The sequence below is a fragment of the Chiroxiphia lanceolata genome, chromosome W (genome assembly GCF_009829145.1).
Source record: "Chiroxiphia lanceolata isolate bChiLan1 chromosome W, bChiLan1.pri, whole genome shotgun sequence".
NCBI classification, from domain to species: Eukaryota; Metazoa; Chordata; class Aves; order Passeriformes; family Pipridae; genus Chiroxiphia; species Chiroxiphia lanceolata.
The window spans coordinates 9490616-9502052 of NC_045670.1; the positions used below are offsets into that span (position 1 = coordinate 9490616).

The 11437-nt window shown below is 42.6% G+C and overlaps 1 long non-coding RNA gene across 1 annotated transcript in view; it reads right to left on the reverse strand.

Annotated features, from left to right (window-relative positions):
• The window catches only part of LOC116780071, an 84926-nt gene extending 76991 nt beyond the window's left edge, over positions 1–7935 (reverse strand). The window contains exon 1 of the long non-coding RNA XR_004354314.1: positions 7885–7935. This is a non-coding gene — a long non-coding RNA (uncharacterized LOC116780071). The remainder of the gene's footprint in view (positions 1–7884) is intronic.
• Between the last annotated feature and the right edge of the window lie 3502 nt (positions 7936–11437).

The window sequence follows — 11437 nt, forward strand, 5'->3', positions numbered from 1 at the left end:
GGTCTGGCTGAGATGGAGTTCATTTCCCCATAGCAGCCCTCACAGTGCTGTGCTTTGCATTGGTAGCTAGAAGGGTGTTGATAACACACCAGTGTTTTGGCTACTGCTGAGCACAGCATCAGCACTGTAACATCCCTTCCCCAATCGAGGGCAAGATTCTGGGAGGGGACCCAAGAAGGCCAGCTGACCCAAACTAACCAAAGGGATATTCCATACCATATGATGTTAGCTCAGATATAAAAGCTAAGGAAATGAGCAGAAAGGCAGGCATTCATTGTCTCCAATGGCTGCCTGCTAAGGAACCATTACGCGTGCTGAAGCCCTGCTTCTCGGAAGTGGCCAACCATCACTGCTGATGGGAAGTAGAGAATAAACCATGTTATCTTTTGCTTTGCTTTAATAAACTGCCTTATCCCAACCCACGAGTTGTTTTCCATCTTACTCTCTTCCCTGTCTGGCTGGGAAGGGGAGTGATAGAGTGGCTGGGTGGGGACCTGACATCCAGCCAAGGTCAACCCACGACACAAGGTTACCTACCTAATGGACAAAGGGAAGGCAGTGGCAGTGGGGTTTGGGGGATTTTAGCAAAGCTTTCGATACTGTCTCTCACAGTAACCTTCTGGACAAAATGTCTAGCATACAGCTAGACATGCATCCAATACAATGGGTAGACAATTGGCTGAAGGGTCAGACTCAAAGAGTTCTAGTAAATGGGGCAACATCTGGCTGGCAGTTAGTCACTAGTGGTGTTCCACAGGGCTCAATTTTAGAGTCAGTTCTCTTCAATGCTTTTATCAATGACCTGGACACAGGAGTTGAGTGCACACTAAGTTTGCTGATGATACTAAATTAGGAGTCAATTCCCTCAAAAGTATAGAGGCCTTACAAAGAGATCTTGATAGATTAGAGTGCTGAGAAATCACTGGCCTTATGAAATGTAACGAAGACAAATGCCGGATTCTGCACCTGGGGTGGTGTAATCCTGGATGTACACAGATTGGGGGGACAAGAGGTGGAGTGCAGCCCTGCAGAAAGGGATCTAGGAGTTTTGGTTCATGGTAAACTAAATATGACCCAACAGAATTCCCTGGTGGCCAAAAGGCCAGATGGATATTAGGAGTGAATAAAGCTGGGCTTTATTCACTACTTCCTGTAGTATGCAAGAATTCACTTAAAGAAGGCAAATTTTCCTGAAATGGTCACACAGTTGGACTAGATGGTCATTGTAGGTCCCTTCCAACTGGAACTATTCATTTAATTTACATCACCTGAATTTGAAACTTATTGATGTTTTATTCAAGTTGCTAAAAAATAGATGGTTAGCTCCTGCTGGCATGATAAATTTCATCAATGTTGTAACCATGTCAGAAAGCAAACACATTGGAAGGAGGCTTCTGTTTCTGATGACTTTAAATAATTCCTTTGATAGCTCTATAGTAGCTTGCTTGGAAAAGACAAATTAGCCAGATAGTTATCTCAAACAGATAATTGCTCCTTTAAGGTTACATTAAAGCAAAAGTGGTATTTGCATTTAAAGATATTAATTGAAGACCAAGATCAGAAGCTAGATATCATTCCTCCTTCAAATTCAGATCAAGCAAAGATCTAGCCACTTGAATTCTGAGGGTTCTTGATTCTACCATCAAATCAAGAGGGCTGTGATTTTATTTCATCATTTAATGCTGATTCTCTTTATGCTGGGAGGATATCAAAAAAGCAAAATTTTCTGGGACCAGAGGGAACCTGGTTCTCACCCAAAGCTACTCAATAGCGTTCAAAGCTCCTATAAAAGTTCAGCCATTCTATTCCTAACCAAACTAGGTGGTACTTCCAAGCATCCAAAAAGACTAGGAAGTGTATGTACAGCTGTGACTGGTACCTCCTGCTCCTGATCTCTGGTAATACGGTTAGCATAACTAATGCCATTTTATAAGGTAAATGGCCATTCTCTGTGACCAAGCTGGTTACGTATCAGTCCCCTTTCCTCTCCTCGTTGGGTCTTGAAGGTCCTGCACACCAGGCAGACTTTTTCTCCCCTTCCCTATTGGCCTCTAGGTTTTTGGGTGCCATGCTGACTACTCCCCTCCTTACCGGCCTTGAAGGTCCCAAGGCACCTGGTCAAATCTTTATTTTCATTTCTAGTAGGCATTATATAAATTATTGAGACCATATAGTCATTAGGAGCTAAGAACATTATTAGTGTATAATTGCTGAATCATTATCTGGAGACCCAAGACCCCTACTAAAGGCAAGTGATCAACTAAAATAATTTTTGCAAGAACAGAGGTTTCCTTAACTGAAAGATCTATATCTAAGAGAAACACGAATTACTGATGCCTAATAAATTTGCAAAGCTGATGATGGAAACATCTGGATTAACAGATAAATCACAAGGATGCTGACAGATAATTATGCTGTAAGACCTACAAAATACATTTTTGTAATGTATGTTGCTATGCTGTACCACATTTATGATTAGACAATATGCATCAGTAGGTGGATGATTCATATCATACCCTTGTAGCATAAGGTATAAAACCCTAAAAATCCCTTCTTTGGCTGAGACATTTCACGCACATGAATAAATACTTACCTTTGTAATTCTATTCTTTGTGTCCTAGTCTCTCTCCTCAGTCGTCACGGGCCAAATTTGTAACACAGGATATCCACAGCTGATTTTTCTTTCTTATGATGGCTTACACATTTTCTTTCCTATGATGGTTAGAGGGCAGTGTACAGCCACTGGCTTTCAAGGTCTGTTTAAGGAAGCAGTACCATTGCCATAAAGCACTGTGGCCACCTCACGAGGCAGCACTAGACCCACCGCGGTAGGTGGGCGGATGGGAGGGTAAAGACAGACATTCAACGTCCCTGGGCCTAGTGACCTTCGTTTGGAAAAGGGCTAACAGACAGCCATCTGCGGACAAGCCCACGCCACTCTCAGCTACGACCGTCGACGGAGGACCGAGAGACGCCAGCGAAGGAAAAGGAGCGGCAGCAGCGAAAGGTGCGCCTGCGCGCTAGGGAGTAGCGGTGGACTAGGTGGAGGATGGTTTCCTGCGCTCCTGTCGCAGTTCGGAATTTTCAGTGCGCCTGCGCGTTGGTGGAGGTGGAGGGGAAGAGGGCGGTGTCCGGTCCCGTGTTTTGAACGTCTCGATGCGGGTAGCTCACTATTTGGCAGGAAGGTGAGGAGGCCTCTATCCTGGCGGTGGAGTTTGTGTACGGAGAGGAGGATCTAAATGTAGCAGAGGCGAATAGGAGATAGCAGTAACAACGGCGGAGTAGGACAAGTGAAACAAGGGGAGCAGCTGTCCCTACTGTTGCCGCAGAGAATCTGAGTGGCCTAGTGAGATAGGAGGACTGCTGCGGCTGCAGCGCTACCGCTTCTATGCCATCCTCCTGGCACTTCCAGGCGCCTATCCCCCCAGCAGGTGAGTAATGAATGCGGGGGAAGGGGGGAGGGAAAGGAAAGCGCAGCCCGTCGTGCCGCCTTTAGCCTAGCCTAGTACCGGGTAGAACCGGAGGGAGTCGCTATGGAACGAGCTTGGAGCTTTCCCTCCCCTCCCCCGAGGCTGACGTTATTTATATACCTGCGATGTTCCGTCTCTTAACCCTTTACTTCTTCACTGCCTGCCTCAGCAGCCCGCCTGGAAGCCGCGGGAGGCGGGCGAGAGCGGGGGGGGGGGGGGGTCCTTGGGCTCCTTTTCCACGTAGTGCCCCGGTTCCTTGGCAACCTCCACTCTTACTGGGCTCCGGGGAACTGCTGCCTTCCTTTGGCATGGCCTCTCCCGGTATCTACCCCGCCCACATCGCGTCCCTTGCTGGAGAGAAGGGGTCGCAGCTGCACATTCCCCCTTCCTGTCTGTGGAGCTGTTGTACTGTGGGCTGGGGCCCGCTGAGGGGCTCCCAGCCGATAAGCCTCTCTGTCGATAGTGCACGTTGGGGGAGGCAGGTATGTCTCTGACCTGTCACCTCTTCGCTCCCCCCATGAGAAAATGGGGTGAAGGGGATGTGAGGGTGGTGGCCGGGCTCGGCCGCGACTCAGTAGCCAAAGGCTGGAGCTGTGAAAGCTGCTAACGCGTCGGGCTGGCAGCGCTGGAGTTACACACGCCACCGCCGCTGTCTGGGACACCCAGAGTGTGTACGTATGCGCGCGCTCTGCTCGCGCTTTTCTGAGTTCCTTTGTCTGCTGCTGTCTCCGCTTTCCCCTCCTCCCTCGATTCCCTCTCCTCCCTCCTCTCCTTTCTTTCCCCCTCCCTTCTTTCCCCTCTCTTCCAGACTCAAAACGCTGCTACAGCTGCAGGTTTATAAATACTGGACTAACACACACACAACATGGCTGACGCTCGCCCTACTCCTTCACCAAGCTCTCCTCTTTCTCCCTCTGTCTCCGCTGCTTAGCCTCTCCTCCATTTAGTCTTTTGTTTCTTCTCCTTCATCTCCCATTAAAAAAAAAAAAAAATCACCCTCCTTATTGCGCGCATGGCGGGATTTCAAGGGTAAGGATTATCACTTTGGAGGCTTTCTCCTTTCGTTTTGCTGTTTGCAACAAAATCAAACCTAAAATCAGAGGGGCTTTGGAAACCTAGCAAGGCCTGGAGGGAGGGGGATAATTGGCTGAGCCCTGCTGAGAGAGGCTTGGTTGGAATGCGCGTATCTCTTTGGGGGAGGGGGCTGGTGCACCAAAGTGCTGGCGGAGATGAAATACTGTATTATGCTTGCCAAATGATCTAGTAATTTCTTTCATTTTGGGATGTAGTTCAGTATAAGGTATCAACTTGGCACAGTCTTATTAAAAAAAACTGAATTACTTATGTTAGAATAGGCACTGTGTAGTGAAAAACCATAGCATAGGTTTTCTGGGGTTTCTTGGCTCTCTTTGTATCTCCTTGTCACTATCTTAAATAGCTCACAGATCACAGGATATAAAACTGGAATTAACACTTGCCAGGTCTCTTTGTGATGCTAGTTTTCTGTCACAGAATTATTTGCCCTTGTGATGACAATAGTACAAACAGAAGCGTGTTGATTTTGTTGTTAAAAGGAGCACTTTTTCTTAAAAGGAAAAGGTATGGCATTGTGAACTGAAGTGTGATACTGAACTACAAGACAGCATATTTCTGACTTCTAACACAAGATAAATGTTCAGATCAGCACCTCCCAACCTCAGTTATTTAGAGTACTCCCTTCTGGCTTCAAAGAAAACAACTTATATTTTATTGGATTGGGGTTTTTTTGTTGGTTTTTTTTTTTTAATGACATAAAGCCAAAATAACATTTTAATTTCTTGGGCATACCTAAAATGATCTGCTAGGGAACAGCATATCTAGGTTTTAAGGATGAGTACCCAAGGTGCAAAGGATGTGATGCTTTCTATTGCTTTCTAAATACATGTGTTACTGTAACTCATAGTAAATGTTTCATTTTCAAAGATTATATTTAAAAACAAAGTCTTTAGTCAAAGCATGAACACATTGATAGCCATGACTTCTATCAGAGCAGTGTCCTAAAGTAATGTCCTAACTTTGTTTTTTGGCTACTTTGCCTTGGAAGCTTCTAGTGGAGGAGCACTGGCATAGCATTGTTCTTATTGAGATAGAAGTAGTTACTGCATTTTAATGCTAGAATTATGTATCATATATTAATAATTTCTTTATTATTTTTTCCTCCTGCTTTTTCCATCTGCATTAACAAGTGATGATTAACTGGAGAAGACAATAAATTATAGTATTGAGTTTACCACAATGTAAAACTTGATTGGAGTAATCCAAATTGCATTTTGAAATGTATATTCATGTCATAGTTCCCAAGCCAACTGTAATATTTGTAGATGGAAAAGTCTGAGCAAAAGTCTGTACCTTGATATGTCGGTGAATTTGTGCAGCACTGTTACTCTGTCATTAACTAATTTAAAAATTAGTTAACTAATTTGTATTTTATCTATAAACAGTGTAAAATGGGCCTGGAATCACTAAAGTAATTTTCAAGTAATGGTGAAATTATTTAATTGAATAATATACAGTGCTTATTACTTTTTTCACCATGTGGTTAAGACTTTCTGTCTTAATCTAAAATGTAAATTTGGTGATGACATGCAGAAATGTAGGAAGTGAATTGATTTGACTATTTGAGAGGTTGAAGACAATGTTTTCTTACTCTTTGATCATGTTGTAGCTGATAGCCCCCTTGTATTACCAGTGCCAGCTACTTTAATTGAAGTGCTTTGGATTCAATCCCTTCAGTTCCATTTCCTGGGAGTGATCAGTGGTGTGTGGTAACCTGGCTAGTCTTAATGTTCCCTTTTGGAGTTTTTGGTTGTTTGATTTAGTGTCAGAATACTGGGGAGCTTATCTGTTTGCTTAAGACTGCTTGTATCTGCAAGTTTGGAAATGCTTAAGGATGAAAGTGCTCCAATAAAATATGTTGCTTTTATTTAAGGTCACTGGCTGATCTCTTGTCCTTCTGTTTTCAGTCTTCCTAGTGGTTCAGAGGTAATCCTGAATATCGAGTTCTGTGGGTGTAGCCTATTAAGGTGATAATTCCCTCTGAATGTGTACCTCAAAGGCTTTTTAATTCTATCCACTGTATTGCCTGGTGGGCTTTTGTTTTCCCCACATTACTATTAGGTCAGAACAAGTAATGAATATAGGGAACATGGGTAACTATTCTAAGATTACTATGGTGACTCGGTTGTAAAGTATAACCTTACCTAGCAAACTGATGTCTACCACTGGTGCTGCTTCTAAAGTGATATTACTTTGCCTGTATGCTGCCAGTCACTAAGAAGTAAGCTTGACTTTTTCAGTAGTGTCCACTGACTTGATCTAAAGCTGCCACTATGCTAATTTCTGAAAAAAAAACCTTTACCTATCTACACCTTAACTTGACCCCCCCCTTTGAAAAATATAAATTACTTTTATTTTTTTTCTGAACCTGTATTAATCACATTTAAATGTAGAAATGAACCTCTTACTCCAAGAAGCAAAACTGAAAGACATATCAAACATCATATTTCTGGTCTGGTATGTGTTGAGATCAAATAATAATTTTCACAACAGAAATAGTTTTCCTAGTATATATTTTCTTTATGAAAAATTCTTCCCTAGTGTGTTCAAAAAAGGTAGTTTAATTGCACTGTATAACTTCAAACTTGCTGTTCAGATTTTTAAATCTGGAATTTCCCAGCAGCATAGAAGAAAGCATGTTCTGGAATAGTTCCCTTGTGACACTTTTTGTATTGGGTATAATTGGCAAGGTTGGGGGGCTTCAGGAATGACCTCTGTGGGAGAAAGTTGTTGACTGCCCTGCACTGGTTACAGTTGGTTCCTCACAGCTCATCAGCAACCCCATTGCAGGTCAAAGATAGTCCATAGGTAAACTTTGTGGTGCCTTTGTGAAAATAAAACTAAGAAAGGGTGGTAAATGCTGGGGAAAAAAAAGGAAGAAAAGAAATAACAGCAGAGCAGAAGAAAGAGGAGACAGAAGACCATGCTGGAACAGGAGGAAAGCAGGAGCTCAAGCAGTAGTCTGAGCAGGAGTCAAGGCCTGACTCTAAAGGGACTGCTACCAGTACAGGAACCACCACACACTGACCCCAATTTCCTGAGCTGCCTGTTGCCTCATCTAAGAGACTTTTATGTGTGGTGATGGGATTGGAGAAAAAAACAGAGGGAAGGAGAGATTTTGCAGAGGCAAGGGATGATGAAGTGGATTGAAAGCTGTCTGAATGGCTGGGCCCATAGAGTGGTGAGCACAAAGTCTAGTTGGAGGCCAGTAGCTAGTGGTGTACCCCGGGGTCAATACTGAGTCCAGTCCTGTTCAACATCTTCATTAATGGCCTGGATGGATGGGACAGAGTGTACCCTCAGCAAGGGAGGGAGTGACTGATATACCAGAGGGTTGTGCTGCCACCCAGAGACCTGGACAGGCTGGAGAAATGAGCTGACAGAAACCTCATGAAATTCACTAAGGGGAAGTGCCAAGTTCTGCCCCTGAGGAATAACCTCATGTACCAATACACACTGGGGACCACCCATCTGGAAAGCAGCTTTGCAGAAAAGGACCTGGAGATCATGGTGGACACCAGGTTGAACGTGAGCCAACCATGTGCCCCTGTGGCAAAGAAGCTTGATGGTATCCTGGGTTGCATTAGGCAAAGCATTGCCAGCAGGTCAAGGGAGGTGATCCTTCCCTTAGTAAGCACTGGGGAGGTTGCACATGGAGTACCATGTTCAGTTCTGGGCTCTAGAGCACAGGAGAGATATGGACATACTGGAGAGAGTCCAGTGAAGGGTGACTAAGATGATTAAGGGCCTAAGAGCATCTCGCATCTGAGGAAAGGCTGAGAGAGCTGGCAATGTTTAGCCTAGAGAAGGCTCAGGGTGAATCTTATCTATAAATACCTGAAGAGAGGCTGTAATGAAGACAGAGCCAGGCTCTTTCCAGTGGTGCCTAGTGACAGGACCAGAGGCAATGGGCACATAGTGAAACACAGGATGTTCCATTTGAACATAAGGAAAAACTTTTTTACTGTGAGGGTGACCAAGCACTGGGACAGGTTGCCCAGAGAGATGGTGGAATCTCTGTCCTCAGAAATATTCAAAATCTGTCTGGGCATAGTACTGGACAATTCTCTAGGTGGCCCTGCTTGAGCAGGGTTATTGAACCAGATGACCTCCAGAGGTCCCTTACAACCTCAAGCATTCTGTGACTTTGTGATTTCTGAAAGAGAATGAGTATGGCTTTTTGTTTGTTTCAGTAACAGAATTGGTAATGAGAAGTTTTCAACTGACAACAAATTAAATTGATTGAAACTCCCCAAAAATCAGTAAACCTTTTTGCCCATAACACATTTATATTAAGTTTTCTTGTTATTGTTTTTCAAATACTATGTCAAACATAACTAAAATTCAGTACAGTTCTTAAGTCTGGTATGCTTAGATAATGGACATCATCATACTGATGAGCATTTTTTTGTTCTGTATGTCTGTAACTTATCTCTGGTCTTCAACTTGCATTGTAAAATGTTTGGAGAGTAAACTGTCTTTAAATTTTCTAGGAATGATACAAATAATGAAAATAAGGCTTGGAAAATGTAGGTTGTCTAACACATCTCTTACTCAAAAGACAGCTACATCTGTATGATTTTGGATGGTTGTTTGCCCATCCTGTTCCTTAATCTCATGTATTTTGGGCAGTCATAAGATCTCTGTCTTAATATTGAAAGAAGACACAAGATTTCATTAATGGTTAATTTGCCATCAGTTGAACTGCAGTTATAAGATATCTGATCTGTCAAAATATCCACTGACAGGAGTGTCTTCAAAAAACAGTTTAAGATAAAATTGTGTCTCTTGTGTGGTGCAAATACTTTTCAAAAATCTGACTCTTAAATGCTTTTGGAGTTGGGGAATACACAGGTGTTTGACATAGGAAACTGGCAATCATTGGGTACTTATGTTTGACATGTCGTGGGTAGGGGGAACATTCACAAAAGCTGCCCTCAGGTCCCATAGAGTCATCTCTCTACTGAGGAAAAGGCTTTTCCTAGAAGGGAATCAAGTTAGAAATCTCTCTTGGTCCATTGACTGCTGAGGGCACCTCTGGTGACTACTGACTTATTTTTGTTGTATTTTTGAATTAGCTCTCTTTTGATCTTCTGTGTGTGTCATGTGTCCCCCCCCATTTTATAAGTATAAACATACTTCACTGTTAGGTATCAACCATAAGACAGAGAGCAAGCAACCTCTCTTATGGTTTATGTGCTGTCCTAAGAGTTCTAATAGTTCACTTGTTTAAAGTTGGGGGGGATTGATTGATTCCTACCCTCAGTTATAGCAGTGTTGGCTTGTATAGACAGGATGATGAGGCAAAGTTAATTCATATGACTAGAGATGTAACTGTATCAATGTTGGATGAAAAGTACATTTTCAAATGATAATGACTTGAGACAGGATTCTTTGCTGTGAATAAACATCCTAGTTGTCAGTCATGCTGAGGCCTCTAACCACAATTCTGTGAGACTGTATGTTTGGGTGGGGGTGGGGCAAGTTTAAATATGAAGCAGGGATGTGATGGGAGAAAACAGGAAGAAGAGGAGCAAGAAAGCTTGTGGGTCAAAAATAAGTCAGGGAGATCACTTGCCAATTAACTGTCCCAAGCAAAACAGACTCAACTTGGGAAATTTAATCATCAGAGGAGTGAGGCTTTGAAAAAGCTTAATTTATTACCAATTTATTCATCTATCTATATATATATAAGATTAAATATAAAATTACTAATTCAAATATTGGGAAACAGAATCAAAACAAACATTAAAAGACTTATGGACAACACACTTAGGGAAACACTTTTCCTTCTCCAGCCTCAACTTCACTCCGAACTCTTCCCCTTGCCCTTTATGTCTGCAGGTTACACTCAGTCCATTCAGTGATGCAGTGTGTGTGTATGTGGGGGTTGTTATGGTCAACATATAGCAGCTTCTCTCTGCTGCTCATTCCTTGTCACTTTTTCTCTGTTTGTTCCGTCATGGGTTCTCTGCAGACTGCAGTTCCTTCAGGAATATTCACTCTACTATGAAACTCTTTCTATTCTGACCTTGGTGTTTCCTCTGTTGTCTTTCACTTCTTTTTGTTCCCTTTTCCCCTCTTCCTTTGGTGTCTTCTCCCATTTTAAAATATGTTTCCACGGAGGTGCCACCAGCTTTGCTGATTGGTTCAGCTTTGACCTGTGATAGATTTGTTGCTGAGCAGGCTGGAACTGGCTGTGACAGGCATAGAGTAGTCCCTGATTCTTGTCACATACACCCAATGGACCATGAAAGGCAGAGGGAGGTGAGGTGTCTGTCCTTGTGTATGCTCTGTTTATCTATAGGATGATAGACTACCTGAAAGCCTCACCTGTTTATAAGGGGTGGGATACCCTACTTTCTGAGATCCTAACTTTTTCCCTTTCTGTCAGTTTTTTTGTTTCGTTATTGGCAATACATATATTTATGCAAAATCTCAGGAAATTGAGGACATAATTAAGTGTTGAATCCAGTTCAGGGCAAAATTTTTTCAAGCTAAGAGGAGGAGGATCTACCTCTTGTCCTTGTCAAAAGTTCTCACTATAAAGTCTTATCTTGATGAATGTACTTTCCCATTTCTTTTCCACTTGTGCCACATGTAAATAAATAAATAAAATAATTTAGAAGCAGGATTTTTTATTAAAAAATTATTATCAAAGTAAGAAATGAGTACACATTTTCTGTAGGACAAGCAAGATATGCTAGGGGAAAAAAAAGATTCCAAGATGATCTTTATTCTTAGAGTCTTGACTTCCTTCTTGCCATATTTTTTCACCTCTGCTAATACAGGACACAAAGAATTAAATGTTTGAGGCACACATTTTGCTTGTCTGTAGAGGCAACTCCTCAAAGCCTATTCACAGGCAGTCC